Genomic DNA, 21,701 nt, shown 5'->3' on the forward strand with positions numbered 1-21,701 from the left:
TCAACAGCTGTTTAACAATGCTTAACAATTTCTTAACACTGCTTAACAGTTCCTTAGCACTGGTTAGCAATTTCTTAACACTTTTAGTCGTTGGATTTGTAGTTTTTCATTATTTTAAACTTAAAAGGAGGTATATAGAATATAAGAAGATGGACCAATTACTATCCGAGGATCCCAAACGCGACAGGCTTATGGCGGTGGTCTCAGCCGGTGGAGCAAAAGAATATTTAGGGAAAGAGTTTAGTGTTGATAAAATCGAAGTGATGAAAGATGCGGATATAGACAAGCTTTATACGAGATACGAAGCGAGTTTAGGATCGATGATTACAAAATCACTCGGTAATACAATTATACAACTGTATACCAGAGCAGTTTGTATGTATCTCCCAATTGATGACCAAACAAAATTAAATAGTGATCTCGAGCAAGATCCATTCCTGGGACATGCGCTTAACAGCTTTACTTGCGAACTATATCACAGATTTGGCATGTTCTTAGCTCCGCTCACCACAGCTGTAACTACTGTTAAACATTGTCAATTTAATAAATATAATGGAGGAAGTAACGAAACCAAAGAATCAGAAGAAAGTTGAAGTGGGTCGAAAAGGTGCTGCTGCTAGAAAAGCAAAACATGAAGAACTTCTCGAAAAACTTCGAAAAGCGAAAGAAGAACAAGAAGAAGAACCATCATCGAGGAGACCAGATCACGTTTTTATCAATCCCTTGTACATTGCTGCTACGATGATAATAGGTTGTGGTGTTTACATATATTTTAATCGGTCGAAAAAACCAGTACAACCACCACCACCACCTGTGGTAACAAAACCCAACCCATTTATCATGTTTTGAACATTAATTTGAACACTATTTATAAACAACAAACAATGGCAACGCCAAATATAAACGGTAAAGAAATTGCAAACACTGTATACCACGCGGTTGTGGTCAGCGCATTGGCCGCTGGTTACTCGAGATTGACAAAATTAATATTTACGAAAGCCCCGACACCTAGACTGGCTTTCAACCTCGAAGATATCGGGATGGTCACTTTGGATATAGCCCTCGCTATGGCTACGAAGGATATGTTGGAAAAACAAGGTATTCTCCCACATGATATTTTGAAGTAATAATAATATCATCATTATAGTATGGCATCAGTAGCGTTACTCGTTGGTGGGGCAATAGTAAACGCTTTAGCATTTACCGGAAGTAATTTTTTATTTAGTAAACTGGGGTCTTCAGACGCGTTAGAAGAACAGAAACGACACAACAAAGTGCAAGAACAACTTCAGGCAGCGACCGCAGAATGGCAGAAAGAGAGGATTCAACATTTAGATTATATAAATGAAAAACTAAGACAACAACAACATGCTGTGAACACGTTTAAGGATGTGGATATGGCTATGCAAGAATATTATAAAGTGATGGGGGAGCCACTACCCCCTCTTTCTCATAAACCCCAACTTTCAGATTTTTATACACCCTCAGAGGGACAAAAAGATCGAGAATAAGTATTTATTATCATGACCATGGTCATTTTTGGTTTTGCGATTTCAAAATATTAAACATTTACTTTCTTAAATAAAATGGAAAAGATCTATTACAGCCCAAGCGGTTATTGGAAGGGTTATTCGGCGATTAAAAAACTCGCGAAAGCAGCCAAGGTGTCTGAGGATGAGGCTAGAAAATGGTTACAAAAACAAGCTATATGGCAAATTTATCTACCCCCTCCAAAGTATATTCCGAGAGCAAAATTTGATATTACTGTCCCAAATGAGGTTCATCAGGCTGACCTTTTATTTTTACCCTATGACAGAATCGGGCGTAAGACGTATAAGTATGCGCTGACTGTCGTTGATGTTGTGAGTCGATATAAAGAAGCTGAACCCCTAACAACGAAAGACAGCGTCGAAGTGGCGGCCGCTTTTTTACGTATTTACGACCGTAGCCCATTGAAGTTGCCCAAACTTCTTCAGGTAGATCCTGGCCGAGAGTTTATGGGTGCTGTGAACAAAATTTTTTAAAAAGTAAGTCGTGGAAAGACACACAGAAGCCAGGCTATTGTAGAAAGATTTAATCGTACGCTGGCAGAACGATTGTTTAGTCATCAATATGTGGCTGAAATGAAATCACCGAATCGATCAACAGAATGGGTCACTAGATTACCGGCTGTTGTGGCTGCATTGAATAATGAGGTGACGAGACTTATAGGTAAGAAACCGTCGGTCGCAATAAAGGCCAAATCGGTAGAAGCCGAATCCTCTGCACCGACTAAAGATGATAAAGGAGAGTTACCGCGTGATGTGCAAGTTCGGTACTTGTATGAGCCCGGTGAGCTCGAGGGTGGAGCTCGCAAACGAGCAACGGATCCCGTTTGGTCTCTTAAAGTTTATAATATTAAGCGTATGATGCCCGGCGATCCTATTCTTTATTATTTACAAAATGGCCCATCCAGAGGGTTTGTACACCAAGAGCTTATGGTTGTTCCTCACGATACAGAAATACCATAGTGCCCGTAGGCGTAAGATGTAATACCATCATCTAGCCAATAGCGTTTGGAATCGTACGGTGAGAGTGATGTCTTCATTTGCTTATACGATCTGAACGTTCTCATACTATTAGTAAACTGAACAGATCGATCAATACACTCCTTATACATATCGGGTTCAATTTCATCCTTCACCACACATTTTTTTTATGCCCTTGGCTTTCTTGATAACTGATCCATCATCCGCTACAACCGAATACATCTTCGAGCGCAAGCCGCAGAATTGTCGGATCAGTTTACATCCGAGCTCACTTTTCATGTATCCTGGCACTTTCTCTATCGATTTATCGTACAATCGATGATCTTTTGGAAAATTACTGCGGTCATGTACATTATCATCCATACCAGCGATAAAATCCTCGCATTCTACGTGGAGAATGAATGAATCGGTATCAGTATATAACAACCTGCATCTACTTCAATATTTTTTCTTGTAGTGGTTGTAATACAAATCATACATGAGATACTTTGATAGGTCGAGAATGGCCATCCCGATATAGATAGGTTTATTGAGCACAAGCTTATTTTTTTTGTAGTGAATCGCTAGAAGTTTCTCGTTGATGATCATATGATCGACATAAGCCAGTTTGTTTATTAGTTTGCGTGCCTTGTCCTCTTCATCTAACTTGAATAATTTGATATTCGTTCTCATTCTGATATTTTCCATAGTTTTACCAAATACCGAGTTGTTCATTAATTTATACAGATCTTTATCGGCATCGTGAGTAGCTGCTTGTCTCAGTTTGGTGTTCATCAATATATAGGGCGCCATCCAGGGACTTTGATTAAACTTTAACACTTTTGTGATTTTAGTTACTTTCATGCCAAGTTGCGTGTATAGCTTGAGATTTCTATAGTGAACGACATAACCAACCTTATTCCATAGATTCGGAACTAATTTTCTCGTTTCCTTTCCGCGCATCTCGAGTTTTTCACGAAAGCGTCGTTGATAGGGTGAGAGGTTTTCGAGTTTTATTTCTATTTTCTCAGGAGCTAGGGGATAATCGTTATGTTCGTCGTGTAATTCCTTAGGGTACTCGATATCACACTCCACAATATATCCCGTCTCATCATCGTCGGGGTGATTTAGAATCTTTTCGCGATTGGCATCGTTATCCCAGATAAATCCACCCGTGGGTAAAGCTTGTAACATCGCCCAACCATACAAGTTGTTCGCGTCGAGATACATGATATACGAATCCGTTTTTTCAGGCCTGTAATCTTTCATATACTTGTTATTAGCCTCTGCGTATCTTCTTACAGTCATACTGATTCCACCGCGTATTCCCGCCTCTATCATGTTATATTGTTCGATATCCGTCAACATTTCGAGTTCTATTCCCGTACTCTTGAGTAAAGCATCCCAAGACATTCCTGGAAGCGTGTAATAATGAACAGGATCGAGATTATGAGTTCGCAAACACGTATTTCTAAAATTCTGGAACACATCGGCAAGTAACAGCACATCAGTGACTAAGTACAGATCGTTATAATCACCTAGATTCTTACATTTAAACTTCTTCCACACATTCTTGGCATGCTTGTGGTCACTTTCTGATATATCCGTGTTGTTAAGTTTACTAAAGAAATGACTTTTCTTTGGTAGTTTTGTATCTTCGTATTTACTCCAATCGGTAATATATTCGTACGGAAAGACTCCTTTTCTCGTAACGAGCTTGAACTCCTCCTCATCTGTGAAGTGTTCGCGCGTTAAAAACTTCTTATCATCCGGAAGGTTCTTCGCAAGCTGGTCAAGACTCGAACTCAAGAATGCGAAACTATCTAAAAACTTCAACCTTCCCCAACTGAATGTGATGTACTTCTCTTTATTATTCGCGATACACGTAATTCTACCACCACCTTTGTTCGCGAGCTCCGAAATGATCGCGTGAGAGTCGTAACCTTTGAGGTTGTGAAATAATATCGGCAACACAAATTCGTCGGGTTTTATTCTCAATTTAAGATTACACGATGCATGCGCGGCACCTCTATAGTTCCCTGTGATATGGTCATGATCTCATACTTTATCATTTGCGAGTAGTTCCCCTCTACATATCCAACAAACTCGTTCGTTTTCAAACGATTCGTTATCTTTTTTGATCATCTTTATTGGAACTGGTTTTTTCAATTCCTTGACAGTATGATAATATATTATTCGAAGTTTTTCGAGAAAATGACTGACCGCATTCTCACCATGAAATAGTTGCGGTTTGTACGCCCTTCCATCAGACCTAACATGCACAAACCCGTATGACGAGATGATGTGTTCGCTTTCTTTGATGGTATTATTCGAATCGGAATCGTCTTTTATTTCTTTACAAATCGCCTCAAAATCAGCATATATCACATCACTAACTTGCATTTGATTTTGAAAATTGGTAAATTTGATCATTTTTGTCTTCTCCGATGGCATCTCAACGCGAGAATAGTTCTTGTGGTTGATCTGCGCGCATCGCTTAATATGTTCTTCTAAAAGTTCTGATGATGTTGTACCTGTCAAGCAATACTCACAAAAGTACATTGCTGCTTTGTGTTTGTTTGTATTACTAAGTAGTCTGCTAAAGTTCTTAATATAAGTATAATGTTGTCCACCATTTTAATTTTCTATAATAAGAAGTTTAATACGCTCCATGTTGGCGGGTTGTTTTGATATTCTTGCACGTTCAATCGTTTTATTTTTTAAATAGTATACATTAATAGCAATATTATTTTGAGTCTCAATCTTTGTAATTTGTTTAAAGGTGTAGGAAAGTCAATATTTTCAAAATTTAACCCATCATCAGAAGGATAGGCAGAAGTTAAATTAGAAATCGTTTTTGTTGGAAACTTGTGTGCACGTAAACAATGTCTTATACATTGATCATCTTTATTTTTAATATTAATCACAGCTCTTTTATTTTTTAACCACTGTGGTGATTCAATAAAGGATCCTGGAGATGTAATAGAAACTCTATTCACCCATAAACTAAAGATTCTTTTAATGAACCATCCTGAACCTTCATTTGTAAAATTTTCTATTTTTAACAAAATATGTTTTATTTGTTTTTCAATATCTTGATCATCAACAACATCAATAATACTTTGATATTCCGATCGAAATACAGCTACAGTAGTATCATCATTTTTAATTTGAGCAAACTCCACCGTTAAAACAGTATTTTGTTTGGTCAGTGGAATAGCTCTTTGGTTAATAGTGTCCACTTTACTCATCATAAACGAAAGCGGATCTATTTCATTTGGAAGAGCCGCAAGTTTATAATTTTTAATAATACTACCAAACTCCTCCGTGGATTCAGCTTTATGTTGTAGTTTACGTATAATTTTAATAAGTTCATCTTTTTTCATTCTACTAAAACCACGAATTTTGAGCTTTCGTGCAATATCTTTAAGCGTAGCATTGGTCTCCCCCTCCAAAGCATCAAACCCCAGTGCTTTAATCAACTCAGTTTTATTCATAGATTCATGATTAGGAATCTCTTTTTTAGAAGCAAGATCACGGTAATACTTTTCAGAATATCGTTGCGCCATTTTTACTCTCAATATGTTCTATATATAATCTTTTCTCTAATAGGATTTCACAAGCTGATCAATCTCTGAATCCAATGATAACTCCACCAAAGGGTGGAATATACCTTCTAGAATAGGCTTCAAAAGGGTCAATTTCATCATCATCATCAGAAGCATAATCCTCATCCTCAGAGTCGCTTGAATGTTCTCCACAATCGGGTATAGGATCAATCTTTTTCTCCACGGGAGGAGGCTTCTCTTTTTTATACTTACATGTACAACAAATAGCATACTTCATGCGTACATAAAGGTTGCATTTTAAACAAAGTACTGGAAGTGGCATTCCTTTTCTATGGCATTTAATATGATCTTTGCAATAGAGTCCCATGCAAGGTCGGCCGCATACTCCACTTGTTTTAACTTTGGGGTACTCGCAAATGTTATGTGGAAAAGGCATTTTTTCTATATTTACAATATAATGTATTTCTCTAAAAGGGTGATCACAAGCCGTGCGCGCGGGTGGGAAGATCTGCGAGGCAGGCTGTGCGCGCGGGCGGGAAGATCTGCGAGGCAGGGTGTGTGTGCGGGCGGGAAGATCTGCGAGGCAGGCTGTGCGCGCGGGCGGGACCACACTCTTAGCTATTGATCCCGTCCCAACTCGGGCCACACACGTCGAGCGGGTTTTTCGTTTTTATGGTTTAAGGCGTTGTTGCGCCTTATGGGCGCTTAAATCCGGATCGCGCGGGTTTTTCGTTTTTATGGTTTAAGGCGTTGTTGCGCCTTATGGGCGCTTAAAACCGTTACATATAGAACCCCCATCCCTTATACTACTCGCTCAGGGAGAAGGAAACTCGCCACTCACTTAACAGCAACTGACCAAACCGCTCGAAGCAAAGACAGTTTGAGTAGCTCGTGAAGATTATCATCAACGTGTTCAGTCTTACCTTCACTTTGGAAAGGAAGAGGAGAGGAGAAGGGACTGGTGAAGAAGGTGGACAGATAGAAGTTCTTTTCACGCTGCTTTTCGACGAAGTGTACAGTGGAGATTGGCAACTGAAAGTTGGCTTGTTATCACCCAGTCAGCAACCCTGCCTCCTCCCCCCTCCCCTGGCGCCCATTCCTGAACCCAGCTGGAGTCCAACCACTACCACCGGTGTCATCTCCATTGTCCGACGTATCAATAGTCCGACGTGCCATCAGTCCGACGATTATCAATCCGACGTGGCGATGGTCCGACGCAGTAATGACCCGACAGGGCAATAGACCGACGTGTCGTCAGTACGAGACTTTTCTTTTAATCCGACGTGGCATTATTCCGACGTGCGATTCTCTCTCTCTCTCTCTGATTTCCGTCATTTGTTTTTATTTGTTCTTTTTTTGGAATGAATATTCGTCTGGGAGAACTTATATATTATGAATTGTAAGCGAATGTGAGAAGGAAATGGAGAGTGTTGGAGAGGGAAGGAGAGAGGGGGAGGGGGAAGGGAGGGGAAGGAGGAGGGGTGAGGGGGTGGGAGATGTATCGAGAGAAATTGATATAATATCATGGTATGAAATAATATGTAAGCTGATTATTGACTCAGTGTGATTTGAAATTGTATATGAAAAACTGAGTATGTTAGTAACAAGCATCGCACGTGTGCATTTCTACATGTATAAGTGTGTGGAGAATAGAATGGGATGAGAGGACGAGAGGAGGAGAGGGATGTGAGGATAGGGGGATGGGGGGGTTGGGGGGGGGGGGTGAGGAAGGGCAGGATGATGTGTGAGCAAGAGATATGCATGATATGAATATGCGCCAATGGCCAAAGTGCAAACCATCCCGAATCTCTCTCTTTCTTGTGAGCCCCATGTCATTATGACTCTCTCTCCCTCCCCCCCCCTCTCTCTCTCTGTGACAATGCCCATGAAATTGTGAGCCCCATGTCATTGTGACATGTCTGCTGATGACATTGAAGTTTCAGTGTTCAGTGTTTTCTCTCTGTGCCTGTGCCTCTATCTGCTCCGTCTATCTCTGTGTGTGTGTGTGTGTGTGTGTGTGTGTGTGTGTGTGTGTGTGGCTGTTGTTGTTATTGTTGTGTGTGTGTGGTTTTTGTTTAAAGCCAGCATATATCCTTCCGTAAGCCAGTGTACGTGTGTATACAACCAGTTCAATGCTGTGCATTGGGTTTGTGCTTATCAATATCATTTGTACTTTTACATTCAGGCATGTGCGTACGTGCACACGCGTGTGCGTACACGTGTGTGTGTGTGTGTGTGTGTGTGTGTGTGTGTGTGTGTGTGTGTAAGTCTATGTGTGTGTGCATGCGTGTGTGTGTGTGTGTGTGTGTGTGTGTGTGTGTGTGTGTGTGTGTGTGTGTGTGCGTGCGTGCGTTCGCGTGTATGGGGCGTGAGGGTCGTGCGTGCGTGTGTGTTTGCGCGCGCGCGCGCGCGCGCGCGTGTGTGTGTGTGTGTGTGTGGGGAGGGGGTAAGTGTGTGTGTGTGTGGGGGGGGGGGGGGGGGGGGGGGGGGGGTGACTTGCGAGTATGCGTCTGTATATCTGTGCATGTGTAGATATATATGAGAGTTAAAGTGTTAAAAACAATTTTCCGTGCAAATTCTACACTATGTTTTCACTCTTTCAAGTTAACCCTGTCTTTCTGTCCGCGTGATCATGCCACTGGGCAAAAACCCCGGAAAATGCCTCAGGTGACAAAATTAAACACACACACACACACACACACACACACATATATATATATATATATATATATATGTGTGTGTGTGTGTGTGTGTGTGTGTGTGTGTGTGTGTGTGTGAATATCATATACACTATGTATGTATGATAGTCAGTCGTGTTCGACTATGACCACAACAGCAGAGGAGGCAACTGCTGTCCCAACTATCTGGGCTAGAATTTGATTTGATAGTGGAGAGTGTCTTGCCTAAGTTACACCCCCACTCTCTCAGCCAAGAGCGTTTTAGGACAGTCGGCACTGGAATGGTTCCCAAAGGCCAACTAGCCCCCATGACTGCAGCACTAAGAGTCAGTGCAATCTTGCCTCCTGGTTGGAGAGTCATAGTCCTTCACAAAAGACTAAGGTGTTAATGACTTCCCACTGCAATGGAGAAACCACTGATCAAACATCTCTTACTTTGCTGTTGGCCAGCCTGTAAGCTTATGTCAATTTGTGATATAAACTGAGCGTTGGGCCCAAACTATGTATATGGATATACTATACATACACACATACGTACATACAGGGGGGAGGTAGATAGATAGATGGATGTATTGATTGATGAATAGACAGAGTCTGTCTCTCTCTCTGTATATATATAGGGGGAAAGAAACGAAGCTCAGCCTAAGCACAGCATGGAATGTGAGCTCTCACTAAATTGTTCAATTGCCAGCGATATAAACATCCCTGCGGTTTCATTAACTGCATAGGTCATCGTCAGGAACCATGCCATCAGAAAGTCTGGACTTCAGACGACGATGTAGACTCTTTGTTTATATATATATATATATATTTTTTTTTTTTTCTTGACGAAGCGATCGAGGTCAAAATCTCGGCAACATGGACTGAGAATGAAGACCATGACACACGGTGCTGTGTTTGGTTTGCTCGTCTCGTTTTTGTTCTGGGACAGTTTGCTACTGTCTCAGTGTGGTGACATCGAGTCGAACCCCGGACTTCGCGATCGAACTACTATAAAGCAGACCCGGCTGGAAAGTCAGTCCTCAGCTTCTCCTCATGCCAGTATGAGTGGAACCCCAAGTAAGGACCCAACTCTGACAGACGTGATGTCCATGCTCCACTCTCTGAAGGACGACATGAGAGGAGTGAAAGAAAGTTGCACCATGCTACAAAATGAAATCAAGGACCTTAGCGAGGAATGTGCCTGTCCGCGTGAAGAAAACACGGACTTGAAAGCGAAAAACTCTGACCTTGAGAAGAGGATGGAGAACATGGAGAAGAAGGCAGATGACTTGGAATGCAGGTCCAAGCAGAACAACCTGATCATCCATGGACTCCAGAGAGTTGAGGTTGAAACGGCAGAAGACCTCGAGGCTACGGTCAGAGAGTTCTTCACGGACAAGATGGAGCTGGCCAACGACGTCCCCTTCGACCGACTTCACCGCCTGAGCAACAAACCCAGCTCCCCTGTGATCGGCTGCTGCACCTTCTACAAGGACAAGCTTGAGGTACTGCATGCCAAAGGTAAAGTGCGGGGCAGTGGACTGTTTATTGGGGAAGATTGTTCTCTGAGGGTGCGGGAAATTAGAAGACGGTTGTTGCCGCATTTGAAGAGTGCCAGAAATGCAAACAAAAGGGCATCAATGGTATTTGACCATCTTATTATCGATGGTGGGGGTTAGGGGGTGCACGGGAGGGGTAGTACCTCTAGAGGGGGGAAAGGGGGGGGGCTTGTCACGCTCTTCCGGGAGTGGTTCGTCCTCTGTTGGTCCCCACCGGCACCCAGCTCTCACTTATGGGTCCTAGAAGCTGCTAGCATGCGGCAGTGCCCAACCCCCGGGCAAAGGCTTTGACAAGCTGGCTAAACTAGGTGAGGGTAGCCGACGGGTCTCAAACCCTCGGTGAGTTAGGGCTTGTCTACCCAAGCATGTGAAGACTAGATCTGGCAGACTCTGTGGAAGAAACCTTCATGGTTCAACGGAGAGGAAGGCGGTTGCAGCAGAGCACTGTGGAGTGCTGAGGGCAGGATGAGGCACATTGGACATCCAGGTCATCCACTGCATCCGTTTCCATCCCCAGTCGTCTTGACCTCGTCTTGCCACTGGATACAGACGGTCTCAGACAAGAGAGTGAGGTCGATGGTGCGCAACTCCTCCTCACTATAAACAAAGTAATCGTGCAAGTCATCAGTCATCCTTCATCCCATACCATCATTTTCCCCAAGCCCTGTGGCGACAGGCGAGCGACGAAGCGACAGGTGTGGCTACACTGGCAGTCGTAGCCGCGGACCTGCACACAGGCGGCTCAGGCCATAGGGTCGTTTTTCACTGACTGGAGCAGCGGTGGAGATCGGCACCCCTCTGAGCAGCCCTCTTCAGGACAGCACTGCTCACCTCCATGGCATGAGGAAGGGGCTAGAAAAGGTGCCCTAAACATTGCCTGCTCCACACCACCCTAGTCAGCATACCGCGGCTGACGGGGACCCCACAGAAACGGTCGACACACAAAGGAAAGAAAGAAGAAAACAGGAGCATTCCAGTGACCATTGCCACATGGAACGTGCGTACGCTTCTGGACAGAGGCGACTCGGACAGACCACAGAGACGCACAGCACTCATTGCGAGTGAACTAGCCAGGTACAACATCGACATCGCTGCCTTAAGTGAGACCAGACTGGCAGAAGAAGGTGAACTCTGTGAGCAAGGCGCAGGCTACACCTTCTTTTGGAGTGGTCGCGGACCTGAAGAGAGACGTGAGGCTGGAGTTGGCTTTGCAGTTGGCAAGCTGGCTGGCCCCCCGAAAGGAGTGAACGATCGCCTGATGACGATGAAACTCCCTTTGTGCAACGGGAAGAAGTTTACCACCATTGTCAGCGCCTACGCGCCCACCATGACCAACCCGGATGAGTTCAAGGACAAGTTCTACGAGGACCTGAAGGCTGTCATCACCACTGTTCCCAACGTAGACAAGCTCATCATTCTTGGTGACTTTAACGCGAGAGCTGGCTGTGACAGCACCTCCTGGGAAGCGTGACTGGGAAGCATGGGGTTGGTAACTGTAACAGCAATGGTCAACTACTTCTCCAGACATGTGCCGAGCACGACCTTCTTATCACAAACACTGTCTTCTGCCTCCCTACCCATAACAGGACGTCGTGGATGCATCCTCGCTCTAGGCATTGGCATCTCATCGACTTTGTCATCGTCAGGAAGAGGGACAGGCAGGACGTACGAGTCACGAGGGCCATGTGCGGCGCCGAGTGCTGGACAGACCACCGCCTTATGGTCTCCAAACTCAACCTCCACATCCAGCCCAAGAGACGGCATGAAAGCACCCAAATGCCTGAATGTCAACAAGCTGGAGCTAGGCAACATCAAGCAGAGCTCTGCTGACACCCTGGAGGAACGCCTTGAGTCCACCGTGCTGGACAACCAGAATGTGGAGGCAGCATGGGGTGCACTGCATGAGATGGTGTACAACACTGCCATGGAGTGCCTGGGGCCTTCTGCCAGGAAGCACAAAGACTGGTTTGATGAAAAACTGCACTGAGCTCAAGCAGCTGCTGGAAGACAAACGCCAAGCCTACAGAGCCCACATTGAAGATCCCAAGTCACAGTCAAAGAAAGACATACTGAAGAGCGCACACAGCACCATCCAGCTGAAGCTGCGGCATATGCAGGATTCCTGGTTGAGCAACAAAGCTGATGAGATCCAGGGCTTTGCAGCAGGAACGACATGAAGAACTTCTATAACGGCCTGAAAGAAGTCTACGGTCCCACCACCTCTGGATCTGCTCCACTCCTCAGTGCTGATGGTTCTACCCTAATCACTGACAAGGACGGGATCCTTGAGAGATGGGCTGAACACTTTGACAGCGTACTGAACCGCCCTTCCACCATCAATGATGAAGCCATCGACCAACTCCCCCAGGTGCCAGTCAGTGAGTCGTTGGGTGCCATTCCAACTGTGGAGGAGACCCAGAAAGCTATCCGTCTGCTATCCAATGGCAAAGCCACTGGTTCAGACTCCATTCCAGCTGAGGTCTACAAAGAAGGTGGTATGGCGCTGACTGAGAAGCTTCATCAGCTATTCCAGCTCATCTGACAGCATGAGGCAGTTCCATAGGACTTCAAAGACGCTTCCATCATACACCTATTAACGGTTTCAGTTTCAGTAGCTCAAGGAGGCGTCACTGTGCTCGGACAAATTCATATACGCTACACCACATCTGCCAAGCAGATGCCTGACCAGCAGCGTAACCCAACACGCTTAGTCAGGCCCTGTTAAAGCGTAAAGGAAATCGTCAGGCCTGTGACAACCGTCATGGAATATCCCTGCTGTCCGTCGCAGGCAAGACTCTGGCCAGAGTGCTACTCAACCATCTCATAGTGCACCTTCAGCATGGTCTCCTACCAAAGAGCCAGTGTGGCTTCCGGAAAGAACGCGGGACTATCGACATGGTGTTTGGTGCCAGGCAGCTCCAGGAGAAGTGTCAGGAACAGAACGCCGACCTTTACTCCACCTATGTTGATCTGACCAAGGCCTTTGATACTGTTAGCAGAGGTGGCCTTTGGAGAATCATGGCGAAGTACGGATGTCCCAGAAAGTTCATCACCATCATACAGCAACTACACAATGGGATGCTGGCCTGAGTCCAAGACAACGGAGAGACTTCAGAACCATTCCCTGTCTCCAACAGAGTCAAGCAAGGGTGTGTTCTTGCCCCCACCCTGTTCAGTCTCATGTTTTCAGCCATGCTGACAGATGCCTTCAGAGACGCTGACGTAGGCATTGGCATCAGGTACCGCACAGATGGCTCACTCTTTAACCTCAGGAGGCTTCAAGCAAAAGCCAAGGTGAGGACAGACACCGTCAACGACTTCCTGTTTGCTGATGACTGTGCTCTCAATGCTGCCTCCGAAGCTGACATGCAACACAGCGTCGACAAGTTCTCCGCTGCCTGTGACAACTTTGGCCTCACAATCAGCACAAAGAAGACTGAGGTGATGCACCAGCCAGCTCCAGGAAAGCCTTACGTTGAACCAAACATCTTCATCAACGGGCAACGACTGAATGCGGTGGACAAGTTCACATACCTGGGCAGTACACTCTCTCGCACAGTTGTCATCGACGACGAGGTGAATGCCAGTCTCACCAAAGCCAGCGATGCCTTCGGCAGAATCCATAAGAACGTTTGGAACAGGAGAGGCATCACCCTGGAGACGAAGCTCAAAGTATACAAGGCCATAGTTCTCACCACACTGCTCTATGGATGTGAATCATAGACGGTCTACAAACGCCACGCCAAAAAGCTGAACCACTTCCACACCACCAGCCTCAGAAACCTTCTCGGCATAAAGTGGCAAGAGAAGATCCCTGACACACAGGTGCTCACTCGTGCAAACTTGCCCAGCATCTACACCATCTTCATGCAGACCCAGCTGCGCTGGGCAGGCCATATAGTTCGCATGCCAGACCACCGGCTCCCCAAGAAACTGCTGTACGGCGAACTCCAACATGGCAAGCGCTCCCATGGAGGCCAAAAGAAGCGCTTCAAAGACACTCTGAAAGCTTCTCTGAAGGCCTTCAACATCAGCCACGACACATGGGATCTGAATGCAATGACAGACCAAAGTGGCATTCAGCTGTCCACAAAGGCGCCAAATCCTGTGAGGCCAACAGAATCGCTGCAGCAGAGCAACGCAGACAGGCCAGGAAAAGCAGTGCCAGCAAGTCCCCGACAGCCGCCACCATTTCCTGTCCACGCTGCGTCAGAACCTTCCGGGCGCGGATTGGCCTGACCAGTCATCTGCGCACCCACAGAGCCCAACCCACCCACCCCCAGGATGACTAAATGGTCCTCGTCGATCCCGACGGACGAACCACATATCGATGGTAAGAGGTTCACTGTGGACAATGACGATAATCTGAAAGAGATAAGATAAGACATTCCTTCCATGATAATATTTTCGAAAAACATGTGAATAGTCCTTTTCATGTGATGTTAACGGGAACAGTCGAAAAGCCGACACCGGTAGTGAGCCCTGTGTTTGGCAATTCGGTTGCACGTGCAAATATGTCTGCAGTTCGTGACAGTGACAGTGTCAGCGACGTGTGTGCAACTGAGCGGAACATGAATTACGCTGAACGCTTAACACGGGGGCCGGGTTTGATTCTGAGCAAACTTTTTCTCGTTTTGGTGTATTTGTAAATAAACCTTTACACATTTTGCATTGGAATATTAATGGCTTGTCTTCTAAAGAGACAGAAATTTCTTGTCTTACATTCGTTCTTTTGACTGATATGTTTGGTTGAAACGTTTCTGGAGAATTTCCAGTCCGATTTATTCACTGATTGTTTGTGTTTTCATAAGTCCGCCATTAAATTTTCTAAACATGGTCGATCTTCAGGTGGTGTCATCTGTCTTATCAAGAAAGCATTCGCCCCTTATATTCGTTGTATTGATAATGAATATGCTAATGTTCTGATATTTCTGATTGACAAAGCTATGTTGGACACTTTAAAGGATATATTGTACGTATGTGTGTATATTCCACCTGAAGGATCACCTTTTTATTCATATTTTGATGTTGATAATGGCATTGATTTATTGGAAGATTGTTTATCAGACTGTTTACTTCAATTCAATGATGTTTACATTATCATCTCTGGTGATTTGAATTGTAGAACTTCCAACATTACCCCTGATGTTATTGAGGATGATACTTTTAGTTCATTACACATAAGGTACCCAGTCAGTGTCAACAGAAATTCTCAAGACAAATGTTTAAATAATTATGGAAAACGCTAACTAAACTTGTGTACCGCATTTGGTCTATCAATACTGAATGGTGCGTGTAATGGCGACCGCCAAGGTTGCTACACATTCATCACTGATTCTGGCAGCAGTGTGAATGACTATTTTCTTATGTCACATGACTTGTTTGCTTCTTGGTCTTCACGCTGTCTACTTAATGTTAAGGATAGATTTGACTCAGACCATATGCCACTTGAATTATGTGTCAATTTTCAGACAAACACAACAGACCAAAAACTCGTAAAGAGAAACAAATTATTAATAAGTTTGTGTGGAGAGATGAGCTGGCTGAAACATTTACTTAATCAATGAAATCTGACAGAACTCATAAAATGTTAGAATTGGCTGTTAGCTTAATCGACCATAACATTAATGAAGCTTTGGAAATCTTTAACAAATGCATTACAGAAAGTGCCACATGCATGAACAAACAATATAGTATAGGATCAGATAAAAATACAGACGACTGGTACGATAAGGAATGTAGAGCAACAAGAACGAACTTACGAAAGTTGTACAGAACAGCACGTCGTACAGGCGACGTTAGTGACCAAAATGCATTTTGTATTGCACGCAGAGAATACAAACACTTGATTAAACGGAAAGAGAAAGACTATCAGAATGCTATATTAGATAAAAATTAGTATCATCTATAAGTAATCAAAAACAATTCTGGGAAAATGTACATTCAATATAATTGAAGAAAAAAATGTTAACAATAGTATTAGTTTAGATAATTGGTTTGAACACTTCAGGAATTTATTTGAGAAAGAAACCCAGCCAGAAGAAGAATTAGAGACCGACGATACTGATAGTTATTTTAATCGTCCCATTTCTAAAGAAGAAATGTGGTTTGCATTTAGAAAAATAAAGATTAAGAAAGCGGCTGGCCCAGATGGGATAATTGGAGAGTTATATACAAATGCGGGTGACTTTATAGTAGATTTCTTTGTTGTGTTTTTCAATGCTTTGTTTCAGAAAGGTATTTTCCCAGAGAGCTGGTCTGAAGGTATTGTACTTCCTTTGCATAGAAAGGGAATGTTGATAATCTCAACAATTACAGAGGCATTACGTTATGTGATATAAATAGTAAGGTATACAGTACAGTTATTAATCGTCGTCACCAAGAGTGGGTTGAAGAAAATGATATAACCGGGGAACATCAAGCTGGATTTAAAAGAAATTATTCTACAATTGACCCCATGTTTACCTTTAATTCAAAAACAGTTATTCTTTGGACCGAAAATTACATTTTGCATTTATAGATTTGGAGAAAGCATTCGATTCTATAAATAGACGAATTCTCTGGTCTATCCTTTTAAAAAAAAGAAATAAATGGTACGTTATACCACTGTATAAAGAGTATGTATAATAATGTTATAGTTAAGATAAGGAGTGGAGCCAGATTAACTGATTCTATCAGGTGCACGTATGGCGTGAAACAAGGTGATGTATGCAATCCTATCTTATTTTCACTTTATATAAATGAACTAGCTATTGAAGTTATTCAAAATGGAAAACATGGCGCTCTGTTTACAACTGATTACTTTGAGCTTTTTATTTTGTTACTAGCTGATGATGTAGCGCTCTTATCTAAAACAGTCGTTGGACTGCAAACACAGTTAACTAGTTTACAGCGGGCAGCTTTTTCTCTTGATTTGAAGATAACTTTAAACAAAAGTAATATAGTTGTCTTTAGAAAGGGTGGGTTTTTATCTGCAAGAGGAAAATGGACTTACAACAATGCAGAAATGGCAGTGGTAAATGCATATAAATATTTAGGTATTTTGTTTTCCACCAAACTTAGTTTTACCTCAGCATGTGTTGACCTGACAGGAAAAACAGAGAATGCTGCATTATGCAAAATGCGAAAACTACGTACTTTGAGTAATAATAGTTTGTCTATATTTCTGAAATTGTTTGATTCTCAGGTCCAGCCTATTGCACAGTATGGGGCTGAACTTTGGGGCCTTAATGCTGCTGCACGTCACTGTGAGAAAGTTCATTTGTTTTCACTGAAGAAAATGTTAGGGGTTTACTTAAAAACACCAAATGACCTTGTTTACGGATAAACTAATAGATACCCAATTTATATTAACTCTGTATTGATTTGTATTCGTTACTGGATTAAATTAACAAGAATGAATGATCGCAGGTTGCCACGGAAAGCTAATGCAATGTTAACTGATTCGGATGCAAAAGGTAAAAGAAATTGGGTTTCGAAAGTTCGTTTTAAGTTGTATCAGTTTGGTTTCAGTTTTGTATGGGAAAATCAAGGTGTGCAAGATGTCAGATTATTTTTGTGTGACCTTAAAGATAGACTGACTGCGTGCAGATAACAAGAGTAGAATTTTCATGTGAATAATAGTGATAGGCTTTGCGTATGTAGGACATTTTGCACTGGTCATGACGTTAAGATTTACCTGCGTATGAACTTAGAGAGACACTTAAAATTTATTATGACAAGGTTTCGTTTTGGTATTTCAGAAATTTCTCAACATTATCGTCACAGGAAAATTCCGCACTTGATTAAAGTGTCCGTTGTGCAAAAGTGGAAATGAAGATGAGCTGCATTTTGTTTTATGTTGTCCTGCTTTAAGAAGTTTGAGAGTACGATATATCCCACCTGCTTTTTATAGATATCACAATCAATTTCGTTTACGTATACTTCTAGCATCTGAAAAAGAAAGCGTCATAAGAATTTTGTCAATATACTTGTATAAGGCATTGCATTTCAGATCTGTTGCAACTTCATGGTTTTCTTCAGTGACTATGCTTGTTTGTGTTTTGTACCCCTTCATGGGGGGCAATGGCCTATATATGAATAAAACATCCGCATCTCTCTCTCTCTCTCTCTCTCTCTCTCTCTCTATATATATATATATATATATGTATATAAAGACAGAGAGACAAATGAAGAGGGACAGACAAGGCAGACAGACAGGCAGAGACAAAGAAACGGACAGGCAGGCAGGCAGGCAGACAGACAGACAGGCAGAGACACTAGATAGACAAAGACAAAGAAACAGACAGGCAGGCAGGCAGACAGACACACGAGATAGACAAAAACAGAGACAGACAGGCAGGCAGACAGACAGAGACACTAGACAGACGAAGACAAAGAAACAGACAGGCAGGCAGGCAGACAGACACACGAGATAGACAAAAACAGAAACAGACAGGCAGGCAGACAGACAGAGACACTAGATAGACGAAGACAAAGAAACAGACAGACAGAGACACTAGATAGGCAGACAAAGACAAAGAAACAGACAGACAGGCAGACAGACAGACAGAGACGCTAGACAGACAAAGATAAAGAAACAGACAGGCAGAGACACTAGATGGACAGACAAAGACAAAGAAACAGGCAGACAGACAGGCAGAGACACTAGATAGGCAGACAAAGACAAAGAAACAGACAGGCAGGCAGACAGACAGGCAGAGACACTAGATAGACAAAGACAAAGAAACAGACAGGCAGACAGACAGACAGGCAGAGACACTAGATAGACAGGCAAAGACAAAGAAACAGACAAGCAGACAGACAGACAGACACACTAGATAGACAAAGACAAAGAAACAGACAGGCAGACAGACAGAGACACTAGATAGACAGACAAAGACAAAGAAACAGACAGGCAGGCAGACAGGCAGAGACACTAGACAGACAAAGACAAAGAAACAGACAGGCAGAGACACTAGATAGACAGACAAAGAAACAGACAGGCAGACAGACAGACAGACAGGCAGAGACACTAGATAGACAAAGACAAAGAAACAGACAGACAGACAGAGACAGGCAGAGACACTAGATAGACAAAGACAAAGAAACAGACAGGCAGGCAGACAGACAGACAGACGCTAGATAGACAAAGACAAAGAAACAGACAGGCAGACAGACAGAGACACTAGATAGACAAAGAAACAGACAGACCGACAGGCAGAGACACTAGATAGACAGAGAAAGACAAAGAAACAGACAGGCAGACAGACAGGCAGGCAGGCAGAGACACTAGATAGACAAAGAAGCAGACAGACAGACAGGCAGAGACGCTAGATAGACAAAGACAAAGAAACAGACAGGCAGACAGACAGAGACACTAGATAAACAGACAAAGACAAAGAAACAGACAGGCAGGCAGACAGACAGACAGACAGAGACGCTAGATAGACAAAGACAAAGAAACAGACAGGCAGACAGACAGACAGACAGAGACACTAGATAAACAGAAAAAGACAAAGAAACAGACAGACAGACAGACAGACAGAGACGCTAGACAGACAAAGACAAAGAGACAGGCAGACAGACAGACAGAGACGCTAGATAGACAAAGACAAAGAAACAGACAGGCAGACAGACAGACAGAGACACTAGATAAACAGACAAAGACAAAGAAACAGACAGGCAGGCAGACAGACAGACAGAGACGCTAGATAGACAAAGAAACAGACAGGCAGGGAGACAGACAGACAGAGACGCTAGATAGACAAAGACAAAGAAACAGACAGGCAGACAGGCAGAGACACCAGATAGACAAAGACAAAGAAAGAGACAGGCAGACAGGCAGAGACACTACATAGACAGACAAAGAAACAGACAGGCAGACAGGCAGACAGACAGAGACACTAGATAGACAAAGAAACAGGCAGACAGACAGAGATACTAGATAGACAAAGACAAAGAAACAGACAGACAGGCAGGCAGGCTGACAGACAGACAGGCAGGCAGGCAGACAGGCATGCAGGCATGCAGGCTGACAGACAGACAGACAGACAGGCATGCAGGCTGACAGACAGACTAGATAGACAGACGGATAGATAGACCGACCGACAGACAGACTTGACACACAGAGAGACAGAGACAGACACACAGAGAAATAGGCAGATTGAGGAGAGAGAGAGGGGGGGGGGGAGAGAGGGAGAGATTTGATTTGATTTGATATGGATACGTTTATTGCGCCTATCCTCCGTCGCGTTATAAACTCGGGGTCATTTGCACAACAGGCTGCCTACCTGGGTTGAATCGACCGACGGCTACCACTCGGCGCTTATCATTCGTTTCCTGTGTCATTCAATAAGGTTTCAGGCACACATACACACTCAGAGAGTGAGTGAGAAAGACAGCTAGAGAGAGAGAGAGGCAGACAGACTAGACAGACAGATGTTGGGAGTGAGAGAGAGAGATAGACATGTGTACATGTGTCAGTGACCTGAAAATATTGAAATAACAGTTTAAGAGAAACAAATGACATTCCATGGAATTAAACTGGTCAGCAAAAATTTAACGTCATCAATGAAACAAGGAATTCGCATTATAGACATGTTGGACCATTGCTACGTCGGAATGAATATTTCAGAACAGCGGCTTTTCGGACAATTGCTCCATCGGATCTTTGGTACGTCGGACCATCGACACGTCGGACTATCGGACTGCAGCTCCACCATTCCCACACCCATGACATACCTTATTTCCCATCCTGAAAAACGTTAACAAGTCCATCATAGCCTCCGACTGCCGTCTTGACGAAACGACATCCTGCAAACCAAACACACCGCTGTCAACTCGTATGCTCTGTGCACAAGTGAAAGTGTCTTACCTCCCCTGGCCCGTGCACGTCACGTTCAAATCGATTACTTTCGCTTTCTCCTGAACGGGATTCGTTCCTCCCCCCCCACAGGTGCTTGCAAACTGTCCTTGCTTCCTTGTGACGTGGCTCTACAGCACTGATGCCCCGCCCTTCACACACACACACAGTAGCCCCATACCAGCTGTTAATGGGATAGGTCGAATCTGCTGATGCGTTCGGAAGCGCGTGCAGTGTGCATCACACATAAATGGTCCTGTCGTGTGCGGGACAGGGACGAGGTGGGTGTAGGGGGTGGTCTGCAGTGTGATGAGGAGGGGTATGCTGTTCGTGCGGTCGAGACACGAACACGCTGAGAACGACCATTGATCAGTCCCCAGGCTGTATCTCATTTCACGCTGCATGGCCACGTCGCCAGCCGATCAAGATGTGTTGCTCAGTCGTGGGCCATGTGTCTCCAACACCATATGTTGTTGGGGGCCAACTTTTCCACAGGGCCTCACACACATGGCGTTCACAGCAAAACAGACAGGCCCAAACTTGCACAGATGAGTTTCCCAAAC

At 43.8% G+C, this 21,701-nt stretch overlaps 1 protein-coding gene across 2 annotated transcripts in view; it reads right to left on the reverse strand.

The window, feature by feature from the left end:
* Positions 1-21,171, reverse strand: part of LOC143283919 (prestin-like) — a 141,739-nt gene extending 120,568 nt beyond the window's left edge. Inside the window, exon 1 of one of the 2 annotated variants that reach the window (XM_076590345.1) lies at positions 21,151-21,171. The gene's annotated coding sequence lies outside the window, so the exon portion shown is untranslated. Of the gene's footprint in view, positions 1-21,017; positions 21,039-21,150 lie in introns of those variants that run through there. The other variant, XM_076590344.1, reaches the window with a different exon arrangement.
* Between the last annotated feature and the right edge of the window lie 530 nt (positions 21,172-21,701).

This window comes from Babylonia areolata, chromosome 7 (assembly GCF_041734735.1).
Source record: "Babylonia areolata isolate BAREFJ2019XMU chromosome 7, ASM4173473v1, whole genome shotgun sequence".
NCBI lineage: Eukaryota > Metazoa > Mollusca > Gastropoda > Neogastropoda > Buccinidae > Babylonia > Babylonia areolata.